This window comes from Rousettus aegyptiacus, unplaced genomic scaffold, assembly GCF_014176215.1.
Source record: "Rousettus aegyptiacus isolate mRouAeg1 unplaced genomic scaffold, mRouAeg1.p scaffold_m13_p_9, whole genome shotgun sequence".
Taxonomy (NCBI): Eukaryota; Metazoa; Chordata; class Mammalia; order Chiroptera; family Pteropodidae; genus Rousettus; species Rousettus aegyptiacus.
This window is the reverse complement of record NW_023416312.1, coordinates 1,222,210-1,249,876: the sequence shown is the minus strand read 5'-3', so window position 1 is coordinate 1,249,876 and position 27,667 is coordinate 1,222,210. Positions and strand designations below refer to the sequence as shown.

Here is a 27,667-nt window from a genome sequence, read left to right as displayed (position 1 = left end):
GCTCTGAGTCTGAAGATGTGTGGTCTGCCTACTGGGCCATCACAAGTAAAAGCTTTAGCGAGTGTACCCTGCTGCGTAACACGTCGCCTGTCCTTCCCACCTCTGATATGTATTTCCTCTCTTCCTGTTACCTGATGGCTAAGCAGGCTCTACATATATTAGGTCTCAGTTATGGCAGCACGTTACTTTAAAGTTCAAATATAGTAGGCTAGGCTAATTCCTGCAACAAAAAGCCAGTTGCCAGAACCAACAAGCTGAACATTTCTGTGGCTTAACACAATACAAATTTACTTTTTGTTCGTGCTGGAATTGAATCAGTTGTTCCAAGGGTAGACTTCTGCGTGGCCATTTAAGGACTCAGCCTCCTTCCATCTTGCGGCACCTCCATGTTCATTCTGTATGCTCCATGGGGTGGCGTGAGAGAATGGCAGCTCCCGTGAACCTTACCTGGACAGGACACGCATCACTGTTGCCTGCATTTCATGGACCAGAACATGATCACATGGCTGCATCCTAGCCATAGGAAAGGCGAGGAAATGGACCTTTGTCTTAGCACAGATCCTTCGTCAGCAGCTTGCCATCTCTGCGTCCCCTAGCTTACCTCAAAATGTTTCTCTGTGGGTTAAAATGCCAAATAGATGTAAATTCTTTTTAGAGTGAAAAGTGTGGGATAAACGAGAAGGATTGTTTTCCTCAAAGAAACCTTGTTACCCATTATGACTGGGTTCTCCTTAAGACAGTCACCTAGTAAATTAGTGGAGTTTAATGAACTTGAGCCCTAATCACGGGATCTTAATGTTGTTCTTATGGGAAAACACCCACCCACTTAAACCACTGGCCTCAAATCAGCTCTTGGAACTTATTTCCTAAGTTAGTAGCTTCCTCTATAAGCTTTGTAGGGTGCACATTCATTTTGATTTAATCTCTACTTTATCATAGTCTAATTCAAATTTCTATTTAGTTTGTGGGTTTTATGCTAAGTTCATGTCTTGTCTATGTTAAAGTGCAACTGCCCTTTGACCTTGACTTCCAGAATCATTAGTGACATTTATAGACTACCTACTGTGCCAAGTACACTCTAGGCATGTTAAATACATCCTCATTTGAATCCAACTGGAACTCTGCAAAGTATGTATTATGTGATTATTGAGAACATGAACTCAGAGAGGGGAGCCGTACCAGTTTTCTATTGCTGTATGACAGGTTTCCACGAACTTAGTGGCTGCGCTCTGGACTGGAGGCTCTTGAGGGAGAAGCACTTCCAAGCTTATTTAGCTTGGCAGAATCTGGTTCTTTGTGGTTATAGGGCTGAGGTCTCCGTTGCCTTGCTTGCCTTTTTGGCTGTTGGCTGGAGGCCTTTCCTTAGCTTTGAGAGGCCACCAGCATTCCTTGGCTCAGGGACGCCTCATCACCAAAGTTGACAGTGGCGTGTCAAACCCAATCTCTCTAATTTCTGCCTCTTAAAGAGTCCATCCAGGTAATCTTCGTATCTTAAGTTTCAGCGACTTGGGACTTTAATTACATCTACAACGTTTCTTTGTGGCAGTACCCAGATTAGCGTTTGATTGATTAACTAGGGAATGGGGATCTTGGGGAGGGGGGCATATTTAGGATACTGCCTGCTCCAGTAACTAAGTTGCCTAGATTCACACAGCTGGAGAGTAGGGAAGCAAGGATTTGAATCCTGATGTCCCTAGCATCAAAACCTATGCCTTTTCCATCTACCAGTCTGTCCCTCTAGAAGAATGAGTGGTGGTCAATACCCAAAGGAAATGTCCGGGAAGGAAAACCAAACCCCAGTCCTAGCCTAGAGGCATGTAAGTTCAATAAGTCTTACTTTTAAATTATGGATTTAGTATTTTAAAATTATGTATCAGAGTAATACCGACTCTTTCCAAAATGCCACCAGCAGAGAGATGGTGTCTGTGGGCTACTCACAGACAGAGCCGGGTGAATTCCAAGAGCCACCACTTACTCACTCTGAAATCCCAAACCTCAGTTCCTGTACTGTAAAAAGGGGATAATAATAGTATCTTATGGTGGCGTCGAGAGACTGAAACAACTACACTTATATAATGTCAATTATAGTTTCAGACACTAAACACTTAGTTGCTAACCATCTCCATCCCCATCCCCATCCTCATCCCCATCCTCATCCTCATCATCACGTTGTCATCAGCCCAGCTAGCAACTAAGTATTAAACATATTTTTGCATCTTCATAATTTTATATCAATAGCATAAGATAAAGCGTGTCTATTTATCAAATGAGCAGAAAAAGTTATGCCTATGATCTCATTTTTAACTCATACTTGCTTTTGAAATCTCAGCAGCAGATTAATAAATGTGAGACGTGGTGATTTTTTTTTTTTATTTTTATCTCTTGGAAACTCAGAAAGAAAAGAGGAGGATATGCTTTCTCTGCCTTTCCTATAATTTAATTTGTCCACTTGGTTCTGATTCTGCCAGTAACTTAAATAGATATAAATTTAATGTCATAACTCATGAGGCTTGGTGTCACTTTCAGAGGCCGCCTCTCAACCTGCCCTTCTCTTTTCCCCTCTGGATCCAAGACCCGTTATTGTAAGGCCCCTACCATATGTTTCATTTTACTTTTACTGAGGACTCGAGCCTGCTGTAAACAAGAAATTTCTTTTTAGTTTTTTTCACTCTGCCTTTTATTCAGAGTTCGTCTCTTGATGTATTTCCACCACATTCCTAGGCTTCTGTTAAGCCAACTTTTTCAATGTGAGAAAAATACATGTCATGGAATGAAGACTTTGTGGCAGCCAACAGAAGTGAGTCCTCTGTGGAAGGAAGCTTAAGATCCCAGGATGGTTTGAACAAAAATTTGAATGAAGAAGTATGAAGGACAGAGGTATCAGGAGGGACCTCCAAGACTGTTTATAAGTAGCATACGCTAAAGGAAAATATGGGGCTACCCAGACCTCAATTGGGGGAAGGATGGTTGCGAGAGGCCACCACGGTGCAGACATCTACCCACCCCAGCCTCTGTAGAAGTCAGCAGTACAAAGGCTCAACGGCAGAATAATGCTGCAGTTGGTGCTGGAGTTAGTTAGAGGTTTGGTTTTGATCCCCATACCTGGATTCCACATGTTCCCTTCCTCAGTTAGAAATATGTCATTAGCAAAACATTCTGAAATCCTGCTAGCTCTGCTGCCTTTCCCCAGCACCGCCACTAGCCCCCTGCATCCTCCATGACCAAGTGATGTGCATCTTATGCTTTCCGTGGTAACCATTTAGTTGTCTAAAGCAGGGGTTCTCAACTGTGACACTGTTGACATCGGGGACCGGGTCATTCTTTGTTGCCCTCTTGGCACTCACCGGAAGGCTGCTTAGTGGGACCACCGCAAACTGCACGCTCCCCGTGGGAAGTGCTGGGCAGTTAAGGGCTGCGAAAGCAGCCTCCACCCAGCGACGGGTGGGAGTTGCTGGATAGGTGCTCCAGCTTCCTACTGCCTCAACTGGGACAACCCTTGAGGCGTGATCCACGCTGTCTCCCAGCTGTCCCCAGCGGGACCGAGTGCCAGTGTCCCCAGAAGTAACTCGTTTGTTTGATAACACACCTCTGTCGCTTTCTTTCCCTTCCCTGACTTGCCTCCCAGATAAACTATTTACACTCAAATCCTTTTCTTATGGTCCACTTGTAGGGGAACACAAACCGAGACACCATGTTCCAAACATGGCAATTCGATATGTTTAGAGAAAGCTTGAGCTAATTCACAGAGATTTGTCCATGAAATGCTGTTAATCATTGTTGTCACCGATTGCTCTGAGGCCTAAGCTCTGGGTGGGCCAGACTGTGTTGGGGACGGGTGTGCGCTGGCGTGTATGTCTGTGATGATGTGGGCAGCGTTATTCCTCGTGGGTTGGTTCTGAGTAAAGCCTTTGGAAATTGTGTTTTTCCACAAGTTCCACAAATGTTTGCACATTTTAGAAATTCTTCGAGCATGCTCTAAGCTGTGACTTTGAAACTCAAACAATTTTGGCTAGTGATATTATTTTTAAAGAAACAAAAACAGTTTTGTTTTTAATTTTGGCTCTTGTAATGCTTTGCAATCCTTTTCTGCTCGAAAGGCCTCAACTTCCTTTGTTTGCTTCGTGCATGGCTTCGCGTAGAGCTCATGGCGTCGTTTCACAGACATTTTTGTATGGATATGATTGCAATGAATTTTTACTGGGAATCCTTCACATTCTAAAGCTCTTATATATATAATGTTTCATTTAGTCCTCACAAAACCCCTGAGTAATAGGATTATCGTCGTGGTTTAATGAAAGAGGAGACGGAAGTTCCAGAGAGTTTAAGTGAGTTTCTACTTAACGCTTTTATCTAGTCATGGATTAACATAAAACTTTCATGAATGTGATCAGTGATTTCGCCAAGACAGCAAAGCGCAGGATGCAATCTTCAAAGGATGGAGAGCAGTAGGCTGTGGGAAGCTGGGGATAAAGGACGCAGACCTCCTCAGCGCTCACACTCTGAGAAGATAAAAACTAGTGAGTCGGAGACTAAAGCAGCATTTTCCCAGGTGGCGTTCTCAGTTCCCAGGACCTCTCCTTCACTATGGCTGTCTCTAGCGGCTCCTGAGCATCATTAAAGCTACGATCCATCTTGCCTCACCAGCCAGGAGACCACGTGTACCACTCTATGGGTTCACACGCAGCCTTTCTCTTCTTGGCACTAAATTTGTAGCTGGGTAGAGAGAAAGTGCATCATCATCTCAAATAGAAACATTAGATTTTGAGGTCGGGTCTAAAGCTAGTCGACTCTGTTTCTTCCAAAAAATAGAATCTTGCCTCTGCTTTCCAGCTCTTGAGTCAGAGTCCGCACTGACAGCCGCCATCCCTGACGCTGAGCTCAGTCTGATTTTTTGAACCTTTGCCAGTTGCATGCTGCCGGTACCCGAGTCGCTCCCGTGGAATCCGGTTAAGTCCCTTCGGCCCTTCCGCCGATGAACTGTAAAGACAGGGAGTCTGGAAAATGTCGCTTCCAGACTTCTAGCTCCTGGGATACAGCGAATGGCATGAAAGAAAGAACACAACGCTGAGTTCTTACAGATAGTTCAGGCCATATCCCGTCTTTCCACATTTTCTGAGGCTGATTTGTCAGCCTGGGGCGTTCAAATAAGAGCATGTTATTCGTCCAAAGCTGAAGGTGCTCATTAAAGCATTTCTGGTCTGGAACAGGTCAATAGGAATGAGGGAGAAATAGCACCTGGGGACATGCTTGCCCTTAAGATTCTGTAATAGTCATTCATGTGAAATAGGAAGAGACTGGGACTTTTGTTTCAGGCACAGCTGCCAGGGACATTGGGCAGCCCTCACAGCCACGTCCTTACTCTACCTAGTATACTTGTACTTGGGGCTCCTTTCTTGCTGGTAAGTTATGTTGCGCACTCGAATCAGCTGGCGGATTCCACTCTTGTATGCCAAGGTCACAGTCTTGGATAAGTCTGCTGCTCCAGAGAAGGGTCTTGGAAAAGTCTCCAGGAGGCAATGGGGAATGGCCAGAGGGTTATCCCTGGACACCTGCTCCATCAAAACAGTCCCACAGGGCACGGGACCTGGCCAGGAGTGTCAGAACCACTGTTGGGGCCGTTCGTAGTAGCACATTCGACTTGTCATCTGATTCAGGACATTTGCTTCCAGAAGCTGTGCATTTGTTTGGCTTGGGTACAGGACGGGAAGGCTGAAGCATTCACGAAATTGACCTAATGCTGTTTAAAAATGTAACTTCATATTACAAGTCATAAAGCCCAATTTATTTCTCATAGAATGCTAGAAATCGTTTTTCTTTTCATCACAATGTAAAATATTCTTTGTATCCTCGAGATTCAGTTTTGTGAAGAAATTTTACTCTATTTAGATAGTAAATATCTAACTATGACCTTTTTTTCTCAAGGACATATTATACAACCAGAACTCTGGAAAATAAATTGTTCTTTGAGATAAGCACCTAGGGACTCTTGATTTAATAAAACTGAAATATTAACTTCAAATTTTCTTAATACCTTAGAAACTAACACTTTTAGTATATTTCTTCTAGAGAACCTACATTGGAATTGTAATCAATATTATTCTGAAGATTTTTGACAGTTCTCGTTGGAAAGTACTTCACAGATATATCTAATATTGAAATATTGTTTCTTTGATAATGATTAGTAAGCAAACAGAAAGGCATACATAATAACTTAATAGTAAAAATATTAAATTTTAAGATTATTTCCCAAAGTAGATAGTTAATTAATTGGAAGTTGTATTCTTTCCTCTCTGTATATATTAGAAATTCCCTTAGTTGTACCAAACGCTGGTTTACTCTCTCTTCTTGCTGTCTATTGTTTTATTATTTTTTTCTTGGAGTAAAGGCACATTTTAGACTTCATATGATTTTCCTGTTGATAACGATAGCATGTCAACAAAATGTTTTATAAGAGGGTAGGTTTAGGGCCTGCATCTGCCTCATAGTGACTTTCAACACAATATATTACACCTCTAGACTAATATAAAGATAAGTCAAAACTAAGAATGCTGATATGTGTTACAGGAAATAAGATGTGCAGGAAAATCATTTTAAGCCATTTCAGTGGTAGGAGGAACGAAGGGTACCAGTATTTGTTCCAGAAGCTAACTTTGCCTCCATTTGACATGTAAACATAAACGTGAATTTATGCTGATTCCTTCTAGACGTCAATCGTGATATGAAATTAGGAACTGGTAATTGTGATCAAGTTCCTAATTATTACAAATGATAAATATATGCAAAGTAGGTTTCTAGTCTTTGTATAAATGCATTCTTAGTCTGGCTTATGGGAGTATCGTTCTGATTCATCAGTGGATGTGTACTTATATGTGCGTGCACGCATGTAAGAAAGACAGAGGTGCTTAATCTTCTCAATTAATGTGCTTCTGATTATGTACATATCTGGGATTTCATAAGATTGAAAACGAGCTGGGAAGAGCAATAATATTCAGTCTTTTTCATGACGCATTTTCATCATGCCTGCTCTGTGATCCGTGTTATTTATATACCCGGACATCTTTATTATTATTGAATTGGTTTCTCATGATTTTTTTTTCAATAAGTGGGCATTCCAACTCTGGCTCACTTAATTACAGTTGGTAGTTAATTTCCTCAAGGAATTTTTAATATTGAAATTACTTATTTCAAATAATATATCTATTTAATATCTTTTTTGTTTCCTTATGAGTTTTCTAATGAAAGAATATTTTCTCCTATCTTCCTTTAATGCCTTTAAAAATGGCATTAGTATGTGGTCATTAGAATGCATTTATCCCAGGTGCTCCATGGTCATGTTTTTAAAAATCACTTTCATTTGTTGTGCGGTTTCTCCCCAAATCAGAAGTTAGCTGGTTCAATACACATGACATAGAAATTTCACAATGAGGCAATTAAATTAGAACTATGACAGCTGGCATGTGTTCAAAGTAATAAAGTTCCAAAAATAGGTGAATCACATTAACGTAAAGGTATTCACTTTTTCTGGGTGGCGTGAGTTCGCAAAAGTCTTGAGTAATTAGATTTACTTATTCTCAAAATAGCCAGTGAACCTTGAGTCACATTACGTTTCAAAGGTGGGAGCCAGAGGGAAGGTCGCTGTAGGTATTGAGGTGGCAAAAAAGAAGAGATTTTACTTCAAAATCACTGAGGGTCCTACTTGCTACCCTATTTAGAAGTTGTTGGCTAGATTCCATAAAGAAATGATTATTATTTTATTTCACGAATGGGTTTTATTTGTCACCATGAAAAGTCTGAATTTTAAACAAATTCTGGGTCCGGGGGCTCCTTATCCATCAGCTTATTCAACTTTAGCACCTGTCTCAACCCCAGTAGATTTTTTCCAGAACTGCTGCCTTCACCACGTAGCTCCATGAGTTTTCCCAATTCAAACTTGGGCTTCGTCAGCATTTTGACTTTTCTGAGAAGATCCTGGAACAGATAAATCTCCTGGCAGACCTTCTGTATGTCTTCTCCAATGCTATCCGCGATCAATGTATGGACCACGTCTTTCTTTCAAGTCATTTGTCTGTACCTCTAGGGTCATGATATCCATCATCTGCTTCCAGATTTAGCAGCCATGCTGATGCTGAGTGTAAAAGGTCTTCTGAATCTGATCGTCGACTTGCTTAGGAAAACCAACACAGAACAGACAAAGCAAGTAACGGTTGGTAGCCTTCATGTCAATGTGAACTTTAGTCATGGTCTACCATTTTTTGACCATGGAGTGCATTTTGTCACAGGTGAGAGCCATGCTATGGAAATTAGGCAATTTTGCCCTGACCCGTCTTCTGTACTTGGCTTGAATTTTCTGAATGCGCCTTCATCACTCTGTAGAGCACCTAGGCTTGCTTCAAAAACACGGCCCTCGAGACCATCGGATGCGATTTTGTCTCCTTGAGTTCTCGTGACTGGTACTTTCGCATCATGCCAGTCTTTCTCCTTGGCTCCCTCTTTACTACCTTTCGTAAGGTGCTTGGTCTTCCCGACCGCCATGTTGTCACTCAGAGCCGGAAAAAGAGATCTTTTGTTTTCTTTGTGAGAATGACAAAGTGATTTATGAAATAATCTCTGGGTCTGGAACTTCAGATGATTCCTAAAACTTTATCTTTTTATAATTTTGTATGTTTTTTATATTTTATTAATAGTCAAGTAATAAAGTTATTTTCATTTTGAAAAGAAGTAACTCCAAAGAATTGTGTGGGATCATTGCTCCAAGTTTTGTGTTTTCTTGATATATCAATTATATGCTAATAAGTTTTAAGAATGTATACGTGAGTATTTTAAGACTATCTGGAAGAGTGATTATGCTATTTCCATTTCAATATGCTAAACTTGGTGTTTTAAGCCCCAAGATTTGTTTCAAATCCAAACATTTGGAGGTCTGAGGGCAGTTCCCCAAAGTACTACGGTAGTTCCACTGTCAAATTACTTGGAAAGACAATTTCCATTTTGCATAATTTCTGGCATGTTCTTAAAAAGAATTACGTGCATGCCTTTTTGTTGAGTCCCCCAGCATGGCTGGTCTCCATTTTGTAGTGGTCGTTATTTTCAAGCTCAGGCCAGCCCCAGGCTGATGCGTTATCCCAGCTGCCCTCGTTTCCTTGCCCTTCCTCAGAGCTCCCTCCCCTCTTCTGGTCCTCACGGTGGGGCAGTGCATTTTCTGTCACCAGAGATAGTCAGCACTGCCTCCAGCCTCTCTGAGGACATGGCGAGTCCCCTGTTTCAGCAGCCTCGGGGCTAGTGGCCCTTTGCCAGTTCTTCCCTCTTGCAGTAAGCATTGCCGCTGGCCCTCGTCTGAGTTTGCTTCACCATCCTGGCCATGCGTGGGCATCCAGATGTTGTGTACCAGGAAGCATTTGTTGTCCTGTGTGAAAACCAGGAACACAACATCCGGGTGTCCATGCAAACTTGTTTTCTTTCACATGGAAAATGGAGGTACATAGAGAAAGTTGCAATGGCTAGTCCATTTTTGTCCAGAGCTGATAGTTAATGTTTTGGGCCACGTATAACTTTATTTCCTTTGGTATAATAGCCAGCTTTCTTTTTTTTTTTAATGTATCAATTTTAAAAAACATTATTTCATTTGTACATATTTGCTAATATTGACCGGATCATATATACACATGGTTTAAAAATTTCAGATGGTCCAAAATGGTATGTCCCTTTTAAAGGTCTCCCTCCCATCTCAATTCTGGGTCTAACATTTTACTTAATCACAGAACAACTACAACTGATACCAATTTCTTGCTTCTATTCTCATTCTTCCTGTGATGTCATATGCATTTGTAAGCAGGCCTCTCTCTCTCTGAATATATGTGTATATTTACATGTGTATGAAATCGCAGTACACTATTTGTACACAATTTCTTACACTTAACATAACTCAGAGATAGTTTCCTGCCGCTGGATGTACATATGCCTCCTTCTTTTCAAGGGCTTCATAGTACTTTTTAGTATGAAAATTAATTATAGAATAATGGTTCTCTACTAATGGACATTTATGTTGCTCTGGGTCCTTTGCTTTAGATTGAGGTTTAATAAACACTTTCTGTAAGGGCGAAATAGTAAATATTTTAGGCTTTCTAGGCCATGCTGTTTCTGTCAACAACTACTCAACTGTGCCCTTGTATCACGAGAACAGCCATAGGCCATATGTAAATGAACGTGCGTGGCGGTGTACCAATAAAATGTTACATGCGAAAACAGGCAGCAAGCCATATTTGGCCCCTGCTCTGAGAGTGATTGGAACATTCTGAGAAGCACTGTCATTGCCCCTAGCGTCATGAACAGCTTGTAGCAAGTGTTTCATAAATACATGTTGATTGGTGGGTTATCTAGAAATTCGTTATGAGAAATAAGGAGAACGCTAAATAATGAAAGACTTGAACAGGACATATTAGTATCAAAAAAGAGCTAAGTGAAAAATGTTTGATATTAAGAGCATTCTATTTTCTGGTGTTTCAAAAATTTTTTTAAGTTAGTGCTTTGACTTTTCGAAGTGTGATAAATAGGAATGAGAAAATGACATCATGGAGGAAGAATTTATTCGATTCTTCCTAGTATTATTTCTCTCTGAAATTTTGCTTCCTGCCCTGTGGGCCTTCAGTCTCACTAGTAAACTCAGATTTACCCACAGAACAGGGTACAGTGATCCAGTTCATGGTTATTAAAGCCATTTGGTTTCAGGTGATGAGTGTATTCTTGAAAGCGAGTAGCATCCTATAATGTCATCTTCTCAATGTCCTTCACAGCCTTTTCTTCTTTCTAAATCTCGTTAGAGGTCCTAGGTATCACGTGACATTCCTCCTTTTTATTAGACACTTAATTTGATACATTTGAATTATTGGAAGCTGTAAGTCAGGGATCATCAGCAGACCGAGTCCTGCAGCCAAATCCAACTGGTCGGTTATTTTGGGAAATAAAGTTTTATTGGCAAACAGCCACTCTTATTTGTCTGGGTATTGTCTGTGGCTTCCTTCTTGTTATAGCAGCAGACCTGACTACTTGAAACAGAGACCATAGAACAGAAAAAGTTTGCCAACCTCTCTTTTAGATTACACTATTTTCTCACCTTTGAGAATTTGGTGATCTCTGCTCTGAAGTTGCGAGGGTCTACTTCTATTTTTCAGGACTGAGAGCTTGAAATAAGCATGTTTCTTAGCTTTTCAAGAACAGGCGTAGTTGATTGGGTGATTTGTCTTTTCAACAGTGAGCTCCTAGTTTGTTGGGCAGAGAATTATTGAACACCTGTTGTGTTTAAACTCGGTCATAGAAAGGCGGATGAGATTGATTCCCTGTTCTAGAAAATTTGGGGCCCGATAGTTGACACAGATAAATAAGTCAATTATAGTGAGTGATAAAAGTGCAAAGGGACCGATATGGGGGGAAGAGCCCTTCGTGTTGTCCTGGAGAACATTGAGGTCTTCTCAGTGCAGGAAGGTGAGTCGTGGGCCAGGTTTTGAAGATTTGAGTAGGAGTTTTGACAAAGCAAAAAGAGGAAGTTGTTCCAGGCCGATGGGAGGGTACACTCAGCATGTCTGAAGGTGCTGAGGCCTCAAACCACTTCAGATCACCTGAGGTCATGGAAGAAGAAGTGACAGAGGAAGAAAAAGGCCCAAGGACCAAGGGCATAGATGATGCAAGAGTAAGGTTTGAGCATTGCCTCCCCCTTCCTTACTGCCATCAGGGGATCATGGCCTTGAAATTGCTGAAAGGCGAAGGATTCTGATGTTTTGGCAGAGCTATAGTCATCTCTGGCCTCTTCGGTGGAAAGGAGGATGAAGACCCGTCACTTCAGCTGAAAAATGGCTGTGGCCAGAGCAGACAAATCACCAGAGGCAGAACGACAGGTCCCAATAAATGTCCAAAGCTGTTAATCTGGAGGTAGAGGCAGTTTATATCTCTAGAATTCTCCATGGTGGGGGGGGGGTGTCTTCCTGGAAGTAACAATTCTCCTTTTCAAACTTTAGATAAAGCTCTTTATCTTAGGACAGCAAATAGAGTTGATAAAGTCTTCATAACCCTCCACAGCCCAGTTCAAGTTAAAAGCAAGAGAGAAGAAAACAAAAGCAAATTAAGCCCATTCTTTTGCCAAGAAGAAGTGTTATTTGATTTTTATTTGCATCCTGAATGTTCTTTGGAAAAGAACATGACATTTGGCAATGTCCAAATGACTGTTGACAATCCTCCGACATCATTTTCTGTTTCCATTGCCTCACTCGGCACGCGGGCTCTCCTAAGCTTTCCAGTCAACGATGAAGCCCAGATGTTATGGATAAACCACAGACTTTAGGGGGAAATAAGCAAACACCAACAATAAATAACGTCTCCAGGTCATACTGCGGCCCCCTCTAAAGTGTCATGATGGTCAGGCTTCACTGTTGCCCAGGCAGATTGCTCGGATTTTAATTTTGGCAGCAAATAACATGGAGTATACAGACTTGGGAATGGTGGCCTCATCCCAATAATGCCTGGTGTGGATCCCATTCCAGCTTTCGTTAACATGGTGATTTGACTGTGCATCGTGGTGGGTCAACAAGCCATTTCTGTTTAGAATGATTTAGAGAGTCTGCTCCCTGTCTGGGACTTTTCTCATTCATACAAGTCATTGGAGGCTTTATGGACCTTAAGTATAACTTGAGAGTTAAGATCTGCTCAAGCGCTAGGCTGGGTTTGATTAGCAAACTGGAGGTTAGAAACCTCCCTTCTTGTGATTCGATCCCACATTCCCAGTTTATATTGTGGCACCTATGACATTTTTCTAATTAAGGATGAGTTGATGATACTTACCATGGGGACGGCTTTTGGATGAAGTTCCTGGTGCTTACAGGTTTCTTCCCTGATCATTAATACTGGGATGAATCACAAGGCTCATCTGGGGGTGGGGGGAAGGCAGTTTGCCTCCTATTTTTAAAGGATTGTTCCTGAAATGATATTGTTTATGCTTTGGTTCCTGTAATATCTCTATTTACTTCTTTCATAGAATTTTTTTGTGTGTGTCTTTTTCAGATACTTTAAAAAAGGAGAAACAGTAAAAATTCAAGAGATTGTTGTGGCCACTAAAACTTGCAGTCTCTTGGTGCCATTGTTGACCCTTGCAAGCTCGTAGACTTTTATTTCTGTTGGCAGCATCGAGACTACCATCTTTCTCATCACGAGTAATCTAGCACTCATGCGGCCCTCTAGTTATCGCTGTCGTACTAACTCTGAGATTATTTCAAAACTTTTGATCTGCTTCCAGAAAGGACTTTTATATGAGCAATAGGAATTATAGAGAAAACCGTCAACTGAATAACAGGTATTAACTTCTTGGAAAGAGCAAAACATCTAACGCCATCTCTTCCTTCTCTTTTTCTTTCATCTTTTCTATTAGCAAAACTTGGTTTGCAGTAACTTTAGGTTTCCTTTCTATCACAGTGTCTTTGTGCTCTTCCATACCAAATGTGATTGTTGTGGGAGAAGAAGCAAGAAATCAGCTTATTTTGATGAAGATTTAATGAGCACCTACTATGCATTAGATCCTGAGTAAGTTATTGTGGTATGGTTACAGATGAGGCATGATCTCTTTCTTTGGGAATTTTAGGACCTAGTGGAGTGACAGTCACATAAATATAATATAATATAATATAGAAAACAATAAATAGGATATTCCAGAAGCACTGAAGACTCTGAAAGCAGTCATTTCTATGTCTTGGAGAAGACATTTAGATTCTGAAATTAAATTCTTGAAAATAAGGACAATCCTAGAATCAAACCAGAGCACAATTAGCTATAGTTTGTTATTCTGATAGTGATCGATCTCCTGTCATGGAAGAACTTCTGCGCTTTAGTCCTCAAAGAGTCCCACCTGCATGGGAGACCTAGAACCAGAAACTGTTTGCCTGGGAACGGGGCGTTAGTCTTTTTGACAAACGCTGTTATCTACAGTGAATGGGTCTGTTGCAGGAAGCTGCCCGATTGAATGTTGCCTAGTCAGATAGCAGTCTTGCTGTGGTGTGGCGTAGGGTGGTCAGTTTGCACCGGCACGTGGCCTGGCCTCTTGGATCTTTCTCACGGCTCACCTTTCAAGCCCTGGTTGCTGCATGGCAGTCAGGTGTGTATCTGACCGACCCCATGCACCAAGCTCTCCTGAAGAGAAAGGTGTTGGATCTTGGCCCGATTATTGAGAATATGTACTGAGTGCTGGTTATATCGTGACAGCATTTTGAGAAAGATGACGTTGATGATGGTGGTGATAGTGCTGCTACTGGAAATCTTGATGGCAAGGATATGTGATAATAACAGCGGGGCAGGGACTTTCTTACTTATATGCCAAGGGTTTGACATAGAGTAGACTTTTCAAAAAGTTTGTCGAAGGGTGGCATGAGCAGTCAGGTTTCCCTTGTAAAAGGTAAGACAGAGCATGCCATCCCTCTTGTTCAACACTCGCCAGCAGACATACATCTCATCAGCATAGCAGCCATATTTCTTGCCTTGGCCTATGCATCTGACCCTCTCCCGCTATCACTCTGACCCCTACTCTGATCACTCCCTGGACACACTGGCTTCTTTGCTTTTCCTCAAATAACCATACATGTTCCCATCCCAGGGTCTCTCCAGGTGCTCTTCCCTCTGCCTAGAATACTTTACTCCCAAATATCAATGGGGCTCACTCCTTTACTCTCTCAAATCTTTGCTCAGACATCCACTTCTCAGAGAGGTATCCCCTGACCTCCGTGAATAAAAAGATCATGGCCCCTGCCTTCTTCCCATGTCTCTTTGTCTGGTGCTATGGATGGAATGTTTGTGGTCCTCCCAGATTCATATTTTGAAGTGCTGATGGTATTTGGAGGTGGAGCCTTTGTGGGGTAATTAGGTGATGTGGGTGGAGCCCTCATGAATGGGATTAGTGCCCTTGTCAGAAGAGACATGAGAGAGATGATCTCTCTCTCTCTCTCCATCATGTGAAGATACAGCAAGAAGGCAGCCATCTGCAAACCAGGAAGGGGCTGTCCCCAGACACTGAATTTGCTGGCATCTTAGTCTTCGACTTCTCCGCCTCCAGAACCATGAATATAAATGTGTATTGTTTAAGTCTCCCAATCTATGGTATTTGTTATAGCAGCCCAAACTGACTAAGAGATCAGGCTTTATTTTTCTTTGTAACATTTACACATAATGCATTATTTATGTATTCATTTATTTCCTGCCTGCCCTCTCCTACTCTGCCTCTACTGAATCTAAACTACGTGAGGGCAACTCCTTTGTTTCTTTACAGCCAATTCTTCAGAACCTGGAACGGTGCACAGGCACGGCTCTAAAAATATTGTTAAATGAATTTGAATTGAGTTAGTAAATTGTTTGTATCATCAGAGGACATATTTCACAAGCCGCCTTGGATTCTAGATATCTTTCTATGTTTGTCTTTCTTATCTACCTCTCAGTTGTATGAGCCCCTTTAGTTTCCCATGAGAAATATCAGTTGTCCCAAACAGAGCACAGCACAGACTCATTCACAGAGTAGATGCTCGGTAAATACTCATTCACTGGTAGATTGTCTCAAGGGCCCAGCTTATGAGGATTGTCCTTCTTTGGTCTACTTTACCACATTTTCCAATCTCCTTGTTTTCTTTCTTGTGTTTTGACATGTCATCTTACATTTTTTTTTCACTGTAAATATCTATGGGAGGGAGAAATTATACAAAAAGAATCTTACCTCCAGTCTCAGATGTTGTAGACTCGAGCTTAATTTGGTGTTATTCATACCAGCACACCAAAGACCAACTACCAAGAAAGTTATAAAAGTCAGAAAATATTTGTTCTATTTTTGATAAAACTCAGGTTCAAACGCTTCAAATTCCTAACTTCAAAAGATTGAATAGGATGATTCTTAAAAGGAACTTCTAGCTGATTATGTTCAGGCCAATATATTTAGATTTTTGTCATGCTATTTAGCATTTTTTAGTCGCTTTTGAATATACTGCACTTTCCTCGACTCAATGCCTGCAAAGTGTCTTCCTGAAATAGTTAAAGCCAAGTTGATATTCGCACTGGACTCAGTATCACCCTCCCTTACCCAGAGGCGCTTGGCCAGGAGCTTGCCAGTTGAAGCTGGCCTGGTACTTGCTGACACATTTTTTTCAAGAACTGGTTGTGCAATACATGTTGATATTCTCTGTTCTTCTTCCTTCCCTTATTCATCCATTTGGCTCCTTCCTCCTTTCCCGGCTCTCTCTATTCCCCCCGCCTTGGCTTTTTGGAATCTATTATCTGCTTTAGTAAACTTAAGGGTAAATTGCCTCGAGGGTAAAAATACTCTGCTTTTCTAATCAGAAATGACAGTTTCCCATATTTTCTGAGCATCTTGTCCCGTCATAGCTCTTCTTGAAAAAGGTTTTAAGCAAGTATTTGTTTGTTTGTTCAAAATTGGATTTTCTACCCACTCAAGCCTGATTTGGCACAAATAAAGCTTTAAAAAAAATGCTTCCTCATATCCTTCCTCATGAAACATTCTCAATGAACATTATCAATTTTACTAGTAACACCGTCTTAATTTTACCACAACTGAACTTGCTTGGTCTTCAGTCTATCTATATATTATCTTCTCATATACCTTTGTTTTGCTTCGCTAGGGCCGCTATGACATTTGAACAGAAACTGGGTAGCAAAGACAGCAGAAATGTACTGCCTTTCAGTTATGGAAAGTAGAATTCTGAGATCAAGGTGTCAGCAGAATTGGTTCTTTCTGAGGGCCGTGAGGAAAAGTCTGTTCCGTGCCGCTGAGTTTCCGGTGGCTTGCTGGCAGGCTTTGGCATCTCTTGGCTCATGGAAGCGTCAACTTAATCTCAGCTTTCATCTTCACATGGCGTTCTCCCTGTGTGTGTTTCTCTCTTCGTGTCTAAATTTGCTCATTTCATGAGGACATCAGTCACATAAAGACACACCCCAGTGACCCCATTTTAATTCGATGACCTCTGTGAAGATCCAGTCTCCAACCAAATAAGGTCACACTCTGAAGTCAAAGGGATAAGGATTCCGACACATCTTAACATGACCCATGGCGCTCATCTTCTGAAACCGGAAATTCTGGGCTTAGTAAAAGGAACCCATTTTCTTCTTTGACTTTCTAGTTATAGTGAAACTTTACTTAATCAGGATGAAAGGCTCTAATAGATGGAATTTTCTCATTGACTGAGAATTAGCCTGTAAATTACAGTGTGAGATACCAGCTCTGATCCCTCCGGTAGAATGCACATAATTGAAATTTTGATGATTGACAGTCTTTCAGTTTATCCCAGGGTTTTCATCCTGACCTCGTACCCTTCTTCCAGGCTCATGTTCCATGTCGCAAACCCTCCTGCTTATCGTGGCAAACTCAAGAGACCCCAATGTTGTCTGTGCCTTTTATTTCAGTCCCTTCTTCCTTGTTTTAACCACTCCTCTGCCTCCTGAATCTTGCCACTCTCCCTCCCCTAAAGAATTTGTCTTAGACATGCTCTACTGGCTCTCCCTGATTCAAATCAAGCTGTTGGATGGCCCACCCTAGCCTGACCTCTGACATCAGCCACCACTGCCAAATCTGCCCACTGGCACACAGGACATACCCTCCTTGTTTCTCTATAAAGTGGGGAATTTGACAAGAGACTATATTGTCTTGAGATAAGTATTGTGATTGCCTCCTAGATGACTTTTCCCATGGCTAGTCTCTACTTTGTCTGATTTGGTTAAAGTGCAATTATTCTAATCATATTTCTAACGTGTAATTGGGAGAATGCAATTCGCAGCTCGAAATCCAGCAAGGTTCCTCCCTCCATTGCCCATTCAGTGACTGCAAATTCCTCAGCCTGACATCTCATCCCCTTATACCTGAGAACCATTGCTTCTCAGCTCTGCGTGCACACTAGACCCACCTGCGAAGACCACAAACTACGGGGCCTGGGTCCCTCTCCCAGAGTTTCTGGTTTCATTGTTCTGGGGTGTCGTCAATGGATCAGGATTTTTAAAAGCTCCCTAAGTGATTCTAGTGTTCAGCCAAGGTTGAGAAGCACCTGTTAGGAGCGACAGGTCTCCAGTTTTACTGTGTGCAGTGATTGCCTGGGTCAAATGCAGACTCTGATTCAGCAGATCTGGGGCTGGCTGAGATTCTGCATTTATAATGACCAGTGATACTACCAGTGCACACTGTGAGGTGGCAAATTGAGCTCTCTGACATCCGGGACCACATTTTGTCCATCTTTTTGTCTCCAATGTACAGTGTTGGAACTTTCAACAAATGTTTGAAACCAAATGAAATATCCACCTACCTCCAAATGTCTGGGCTTTTCTCTGCATATTGAAGTCCACATAAGCCTATGCCTATCTCCTTTTGGAACCTGTCCCTAACCACAGCCAGGTGGCCAACATTTCTCCTTCCCTCTCCCGTCCGTCCGTCCTTCCATCCTTCCTTCCTTCCGTCCTTCCTTCCTTCCTTCCTTCCTTCCTTCCTTGCCTTCCTGCCTTCTTCCTCTCCCTTCCTCCCATCTTTCCTCCCTTCCTCCCCCTCCCTTTTCTTTCATTTTGATCAACATTTCCTAAGTTCCCTTTACATTCAGGTAGTGGACATGCAATGGTTAGTGAGATGTGATTCCTGTCCTCAATCTGCGTGATGGTAGAGGGGGTTATCCTCTAGACCAGAGCTTTATAGATTTTCTGTACAAGGACCAGGGGTTTTGTTCCAATCTGTTTTACTTTTGTAAAATACAAAATTGGGCACTTGGGTGTCTCAGCAATATCAAATAAAAGTTTCTAAAGGAGCGCTCTCACGGAATGACAGTGAGTGTTTTCAGACCACGGTGTTCCGGGGGCCCCCTTTGAGGACCTGTGCTCTAGGGCCCTGCCAGACAAAGTGGGGTCTGTGGACTGGCAGCATCAGCATCCCCAGCAGCTTCTGATGGGTGCAGAAACTCAGGCCCCGCCCCAGGCCCGCTGAGTGAGAACCTGCACTTTACCTAGCTCCCTAGGTGCTAATGAGGATGAAAGGCTCTAACAGGTGGGATTTTCTCATTTACTGAGAATTAGCCTGTAAATGACAGTGAGAGACACCGGCTCTGATCTCTCCGGTAGAATGGTGCTTCATGCGCACATTACAGACTGAGAAGCACAGCTCCGGGGCGGCAGCCGCTCAGCCTTGGTTGGCTGCACGGTAGGGTCATTCGTGAGCTTTTAAAAATTCTGCTGCCCAAACTGCATCCCAGACAGATGAAACTGATATCACCGAAACTGTATATGTGTGTGTGTGTGTGTGTGTGTGTGTGTGTGTGTATATATATATATACTGATGCTGGAGTATATATAATTACAGTGCAGGTGACTCTGACATGCAGCCCAGCGTGACAACCAGTGCTATGCAAATCCAGAATCCATGAGGCTCCAGAAGGTGCTCAGTTAATTGCCCTAAAGCTCAAATGAAGCTGGGTTCCGGGAGAACGATTTTTCATCTTCCCTTCGTTTGGGAAACTGAGGAGCAAATACAGAGTGTTGCTTGGTGGGCAGATTTAGGAGGATTACTTGGATCAGTGGTCCTCCACTTTTCTTTGCGTAACAATTTGTGAAATTGGATGGCTACATCTTTCAAGCTAGTTTCAAGTGCCGAGTCTTTTGAATTGGAGTGGAGTGTGCAGGTGGCTGCCCAACCAGCCGCCATTCTCTTCCCCCTTCTTCCTAATGGCAGAGTCCGCCTCCCAGGATAAAGTATCTGGAAACACCAGATACTGTCTTCTCCAGCCTCTCTTGCTGCTCAGATATGGTGCTGTGACCCAGTTCTGGCCAATAAGACATGAGGGAATGTTGCTGAGAGGCTCTCTCCCTGATAAAAGGAGGAAGTCTGTTAGAGGTCTGCTCCAATGCCTGCTCACCGAGACTCCTTAGGATCTCAGTTTCTACTCCTGTAAGCTCAGATTGCTCGGTAGACCAATTGATTAATCAAAGGGAAGGGACTGAAAAACCAACCCCACTTAGAAATCCTCTATTATCTTCCTCCAAGTGTGGGCCATGGACCAGCAACATCAGCACCACCGAAGAAAAGTAGAACCACGGGCCCCAGCCCACACCTGCAGAATCAACAAGATCCCCAGGTGACTTCCATGGAAGTTTGAGAAGCGGTGGTCCGTAAGGGACAGCTTTCCTCCTGTAACCCCTTTGCTGTTCCCCTGTTCCTTTTGCTGCCATGGAAGATAGGTTTGCCACAAAGGGAAAAGCATCAGAGTCTAGGCAGATTCTGCACTTGGGAATTCAAACATCTGTTTTCACACTGCAGTGGAACTGTTGTGACATGCTCTGTTGGAAAGGCACTACCTAGAGGCCATCATGTCGAGCCATAAGCTATTTTTAGGTTTTCTGGACAGGCTAAAGATTCTGCTGCCCGAATGATTCCAAAGAACGTGAGGCTGATATGTCCCAGATTTTCTTATAATCCTTGCTTTTCAGAAAATGTCTCAGGCGTTTATTCTTGAGCCTTGTCCTGTGTCCCATGTCATGTTTCCTGGCACTGGTTTTAATTGGAGAAAAAGAACCAGAAATTGATTCGATACGCATAACATTCTACGAGATGGTCATCTCCATCTCAAGTTTTCCTTGAGATTTGAGATTTGAAGGAACATCAGATGTACAATTGGAATAGAGAGGGAAGGGTGGAGGTTCAAGTTTCTTCAGTTTTTGTTAGAGGACTTTGGAATCTGCCAGGAAATGATTAACGAATAAGTAGGCAGCCACCTGAGACAGTCCGTGGAGTCTGGAAGAGCAAGTGTAAAAAACAAACAGCAATGCATGGTCCTTCAAAGGAAAACATGGTTATAGGAGAAGGGAATTTTAAGCCTACTAGAATTAGTCAAAAGTGGTTTCCAAATTGCATCTTTGCCCCTTGCTTTGTACACCAGACAACACTAATGGGACTTGGGAAGGGACAGATGTGAGTTTCAGTGTAATACTTCCTTAATCTTCACGCTCTTATATTTTATAGTATTTTCAAGATCCATAGTTTAAAGCTCGTTGCTACTATAACTAATGCTTCCCATTATGATGACTTTAAAGGGCTTATTGGATAGAGAAAGACATTGACCTACAGTTAGTAATCTTTTATTGCAAACCCAATAAGTGTCGGGTATTAGAGGTATAAATGTAAATGAGATCATGCCCCAGCATAAAAAGCAAAGACAATATATATCGGGAGTTCTACAGAAGACAATAAAAATAACCATTAAATCATAGTTCATTTCTTAATTTTCTCAATAGGAGAAAGCTCATTTTTCATATTCTTCTTTATTATTTTGAAGGCAGAACTTCAAAAGACATAAAAACAGAAGGTCAGCTGCAGGGCAAATTACAGTGGCTCCATTCTTGCATATCCAGATGGGCGTTACCCGTGTTTACCTTCCTAAATTGGGAATTCTTACATCCTTTCGCAAAAACGTGATCCGTTATTATTTTGTTTCACTTCACTTTTTTAAACGGGGAGGAAACATGCTATGGATGGTAAGATACTCTATGAATAATAAAATTATTAACATTTCATGACCGCCTTTTGAGATGCTACCTTGTGCCAACTTCAGCTCATGCAGTCTTTGGAGCAACTCTCAGAACTGAAGACTCTTATTCCTATTTGAGAGATGTTGAGACCAAGGTATAATTTTCTGCAAATCTCATCTGGAAATTAAGGATAAAGTCGGGTGTCCACCTGACCCCCATACTTAAGCTTCAAACTAGCGCCTTGAACAGTGCTTTGTAAGCTGGAAGGCATAGTTGATGGACCATGTTGAAAGCCAAATCTATAAAAAGATTCAATAGCTTTATCTGAGAGAATTAGATCCCACCGTGCAAAAGTTTGAAGGAAATAGACTATCTGAATTGTTATATTTTAGCTTTAAGGATTATTGAAATGAACAGAGCTGTTATTTGATCTAGTACTTACTTGCAAATAAGCACGATATCAACTTGAAGTCGACATTGTCGAAAGGCATTATTGTTTGGAGAATCAAACTCCTTCATTTTATACATGAAGAAATCAGAGAAGCCAAAGCATGTGTCCCATGTCCCACAGCTCAATGTCATCTGAAATGAATTAAACCTGAGAGGTCGTCTAGTCCGTGTTGTGATAGCTCTTTAGCTGAACGTGAAATGTAGTCATGAGCTATCTCCGTGTTTTTGTGGTAGGAAGTTTCAGAGTGATGAGATCATTTCTTCAAAGATTTTGCTTGTTTTATTATTTTTTTTTGAGATAATGTTTTGATTTCTGCCAAATAGCTTCAGCCCTATTGGAAACTTGTATTATGTAAGTCTAGCACAAAATATTTATCATTTCTTCTACTTGCTGAAATGTTTGATCTTGTTACCACTACATAGGAACAGGCTGCTTCAGAAAGGCTGACGGAGAATCAGTTTATTTACAAGACAAATCACACGATTCAAATGATCGAGATATCAGTGTCAAATTAAGTTCCACCGAAGAACTGGCGGTCCTGGGGGGATTGACCTTTACTTGAAATAAATTAGATGGATGATGGAATGGACCCCGTTCCAAACAGGGCATCAACAAATATAGTGAAGACTTAAAAAAGACACATGATCTGAGTGCTAGATTTTCTGACCTCAAAAACAAAGTGGTGACGGGGTCAATTTCAAAATGACAGGCATCACTCAGCCTCCAGGGTCAGTTAAAACATTGGTCATATTCTTAAGGACACTCAGATTTTCAGCAAGGTTTAAACATTTGCCACTTTTCCCCACATGTAGTAAATCTATAACTTCTGAGTAGGAGGAACAGTGGATTTTTCCCCATATATGGATTTTAAGCATTCAAACATTTCATGTTCTTGTAAATAAATACTGTTTGTTTATTTATTTAATTATTTATTTAGACTTACGGGTGCCCGCTGTTGATGTTGATCCTGTAACCCTACATTTAGTTTGAAAAATCATTTCATGCATTGTTTTCCTTCATGTCTTACTGAGAATTATCCATTGCGTGGATAGTGCATCTTTCGCATGTTATATGTCTCACTTTGCTCGTTTCAGAATAATCCCAAATGCCTAAAAGTATTTAAAGCAGCCTATATATAGGAAAGGGTTTTGGGAGCCTTCAGGCTTAAGGTACCTTCTAAATCATCAACAATTGAATTACACTTGATATGGTTTTAGCATTAAGGCAATTTCCTTGTATTCTTAGTCTTCGAAAATTGATAATCCATCTATGAGTGTATGGTCTTGATTGCATTGCCCTGTTCCTTAGGAGATCTTGACTTTAATAAAGATTTCAAAAATTAAGGAAATTAAAAGAAATTAGCACTAGAATTTAGAACTCTCCTTTTTTTCTCTTTCCACACACACACACACACACACACACACACACACGTGCGTGCACACACACAATAATAACTTACAGGGTTTCTGGGCCATGATTATAACATACTGTTGAGGAGAACAAGCTTTGGAGTCAGGCAGTCTTGGGTTTAGACTTGACTTTGTCACTCATCTTGACATTGGCAGATTCCCATCCTCCTTTGAACAACAAAGGGGGAAAGGATTGCTGGAGCCAGAGATCGAACAGCACCTAAAAAAGGGGGGGTGAAGTCTCAGAAAAAAGAAGCCAGGAAGGCACTCCAGGAGGGTATACAGTCACTGCTGCAGCCCCGAGTTTATTTAGCACAGCCTTTATATAAGTTTTTGGATACAATAGCAGAGTATGATAGCAAAGCCCAGATACAATAGCAAAGCACAAAGTGCATTACCATAGGAATGCTGACATTTACACAGGTTCCTATATATCCTTCCCTCAGGGTACAAACATCCTTTTCTGGGCTGTAAAACACTCCACTATCTTAAAAGGGTTTCTTTATGATGCAAGTCCCCCCACCAGGGTCAGTAATGTTTAAGTTAACATCTTGCTTCCTTGAACCATTGTTAAGCAGTCTCAGCAGTTGCTTCATGGCTATCAGCTACGTGACTTCTTCAGTGTCTCTTAATGGCTCCCGACAAAGGATATTACTCACTCTTGGAGTTTCTAAGATTTACTGAGATAATATGAACAAAATGCTTTTGCATCTTTTAAATTATGGTCTCTTAAATTCGGCACTGTTAACATTTGATACTGGGTCATTTCCTGGGTTGAGAGGGATGGCGTCCCATGTACCATGGACTATTGAACAGCGTCCCTGGTCCCCACTCACTAGAAGCCAGTAGTGCCACTTCCCAACCTCGGTTGTGACAACCGAAAATGTTTCAAGACATTGCCCAATGTCCTCTGTCTAGCTAGGTCACCCCAGGTTGGAAACCACTGCTCTGAAATAATACAAAACACCCTCCCCAATTTTTGCAAAAGCAGAGTGATTGTTAGATATTCTAAGACTGAGGAGAAGGGAACTTGAAATGAATCGAGCCTCCGAGGACGTACGGGCTGAGACGCCACATAGAGCGAGCGCACCCGCAAGCCCCCTTGGGAGCCCTGGGCCTCTCCCGCAGACGTTGTCTGCCCTCCCGACGTGCCATCAGTATCTGAAATGAATCATCCCTGCGTAAACTCCGCCAGCTCCATTTCTCAAGTCACTCCTTCAGCTCTTATTCAGAACTCCAGGTAGTAAGAGCTATTCCTTTTGATTACCCCCCAATATATATTTTTCTTTCCTACCTGAAAGAGACCCTGCCCACCCCGTGTCCTGATGAGTCTTTGTGTCTTGTACCTTTGCATCTGAGACTCGCGGACTCCTCAGCCTCAAAGACAGCCTTTCCACACAGATCGTGCGTACTCGGGGTGGGAGCGAGAGGGCAAGGGAGCAACAAACCTGTTTTCAGGAAACGAAGTCGGCTCTCATGCCCTTCCCTTACACTTCCCTGAAGGTCAAGTCCCAAACTCAGACTTGACATTGGCAGATTGCTCGAACTAGGAGGTCGGGGGTGGGGCTGCGGGCGTGATCTCTCTCTCTCCATGAATCGTGGGAGGTTTTTTCTTCCCCTCACCCCTCTCCCCCATCCTCCCTGCTCCCACCACACTGGCTCGAGGACGACCCCCAGGGCATGAGCCCATAGGAGGCGTGATCTGAAGGGAGTGTCTTCTCCCCTTTGGGGAGGAAGAAAGATAAAGTTGTGATTTGCCCAACCATGACGTACAGCTCCAAAAACAAATACAGTCTGAGTGGGAAATACACAAACAGAACCTTAAAAGATAGAAGTCATTCGCGAAGGTCATTATTCCTGTCCCAAGGGACAACGTTGATATGCTTTCAGTTAAGCTCAAGTGACATGTTGCAAACTAAACCCTAACCAGTTCAATTTTCGTTAATCATATTATTTATTATTATTAATCCTCATTTCACTGATAGGGAAACTGAGGCACAGAGAGGTTAAGGAACTTGCCAAAGGTCACAAAGCTAGTAAGTGCCGGCCCCTGGGAGTCAGGTTTATTGAGCGTTCCCAAGATGTGCCAGGTCCCGGACGGCATAGCTGAGCATGAAGCCTGATGTTCATGAGGGACACCTCCAAGTTCCGGGCCCTGTGGTGGAGTGGCAGGGTGCCATTAACTGTGCCTGTTTATTTTCTGTATTTCTGGCAATATGACATTAGGGTTAGCCAGTTCCCATCCATAGTCAACAACTCACCTGCAAGGGCACCTTTCACATGCAAATGAGCCAATCCAGCACCCACACCCTAACCACCTCCATTTTAGGGCTGTCACCCTCCAAGCCTCTGTCCCCCTAGAGACAGCCGTTATGTCCCAGAACCCACCGAAATCATTCGCAGTAGCCAATTCTAGACTCACTTACCTGCTTCTCCTATTTCCTTCCTGTTTCTTTCCCACGGGAGCCATAGGAAAAACTGTCGCCCACTTTTCCGCTTTGCCCCTCTGCTACCTGACTGACCCCACGTGTATTTCCCTGTGTGGCCCTGAGCGGCATGGTATGCCACCTCCTCTTGGGAACTGTGAGTATCAAGCTGTCTTTTCAATGGCAGTTGTCTCCTGATCTGTTGGCCTCATGGTACATGGATAATAAAACCTATATTTTAAAACCGTCACATGCCCATGGAGCTCTGGACCGGCCCCCAGGATAGGAGCACGGACGGACACGTTTCGAGCCACACATAGCTGTGCCACACTGTGCACTTAAGCCACGGCTGGTCCACACAGCAGCTGTTTGGCTCCCCGCTGGCCTGGTTTGAGTGAGCGTCACAGATGACTTGCATGCTGTTCGGATCAGCCCATAGAAACATCGCTTCGCTTAAACAGTGCCGCTTATGAGCTGCTTCCGAAACCACGTGAGTGCTTTGTCCCTTCCTTTAGAGAAACTGTCTTCTATAGAGTTTTCCATGTATTCTCTCAGGGCCATCTTGGTGTCAATGAGTCATTTGCAACAATGAAAGCCGCTAGTGGCTGCTGAGGGTGACTTCGGTCACCTTCAGAGGCCTCAAAGTAGGATCTGAGACTCTCCAGCTCGCACTTGGCTGAGGAAAGATATTATCTGTCAGATGGATAATTTAGCTTGGCAAACTTCTTTCCCTCTCCCAAAAGATGACCATTCACCGCGATGATTGGAAAGAAGATTCTAGAACTGGGTGAGAGAGTCGGAGGAAATTTGAAGTCTTTTGTAACAGAGACCTCTTCTTCTTTCTCCCAGTTGCTCTCTAAAGCTATAGTGCTGATCTTCATGGTGATTTTTCTAAATTTAATTCTTTTAAGTATGGCACTTACTGATTTTTCACCATTAGATACGCAACAAGCTTAGAGCTAACTGGTCTACCCTGGCTAGTTGTCGCCATTAAATTATTCTTTTTCATCTTATACAGGTTTAAAAGATCTGCTTATAGACTCAATTAAGGGCTAGGAGGCTGGGAACAGTGTGGGGGACGCATAAAGACACGGGCACTGTGACTTCTAGTGTGAGGATGAAGTCACATTTCCCTTTGTATCCTCAGTACCTAAAACAGTTCTAGGCACTGGTTAGGCCCTCTGCTAACATTTATCGAATGAGGGTATTTCCTGATATTAGATTGCTTAGACTAGTTCAGAAGTGGGAGTCGTGGTCCGCGCCTCTGGAAGACATTTCCTGAGAGAATGAGAAGAAAATACTTGCCCTTAAGTGTCTGGGTTTATGCCCATGTGGATGGCGAAGGGGTCATCTGTCCAGCAGACTCTGAGCCCTGCGCAATCGCAGAGAAATTAACTTCCACGGAACTGAAGAAATAGTTTGAGGTTGGATTCGTAGTAATGAAAAAAATGTCTGATGTGGATCTCGCCAAGAAAGTACAGAGTCACATTCCAAAGTCTTCTAAATTTGCTTGTGATAAGTAAGTTAATTGTCTCAACGACCCATTTCTCACATGGTTGAATGGTCAGTTGGTGGACCTGTATTAGTGGTTCTCCGCCGAGGACAATTTTGCGATGTCTGGAGACTTTTTTGGTTGTCACAACTTGGGAGTGCTACTGGCGTCTAGCGGGTGGAGGCCAGGGATATTACTAAATAGCCTACGATGCACAGGACGGCCCCCCCCCCCGCCCCCAACAAAACAAAACAAAACAAAACAAAACAAAGAATCATCTGGCTTCAAGTGTCAATAGTGCGCCAAGTTTGGTAAATCATAATCTTTATTTATACGGAACAACTGATTTAGTTTCCAGGAATCTATGCTA

The 27,667-nt window shown here is 42.5% G+C and overlaps 1 protein-coding gene and 1 pseudogene across 1 annotated transcript in view; one reads left to right on the top strand and one right to left on the bottom strand.

Annotated features, from left to right (window-relative positions):
* Window positions 1-27,667, top strand: part of ARHGAP6 (Rho GTPase activating protein 6) — a 436,053-nt gene that overhangs the window by 72,587 nt on the left and 335,799 nt on the right. The window lies entirely within an intron of this gene.
* On the bottom strand, window positions 7,826-8,532 carry LOC118607709 (annotated as a pseudogene).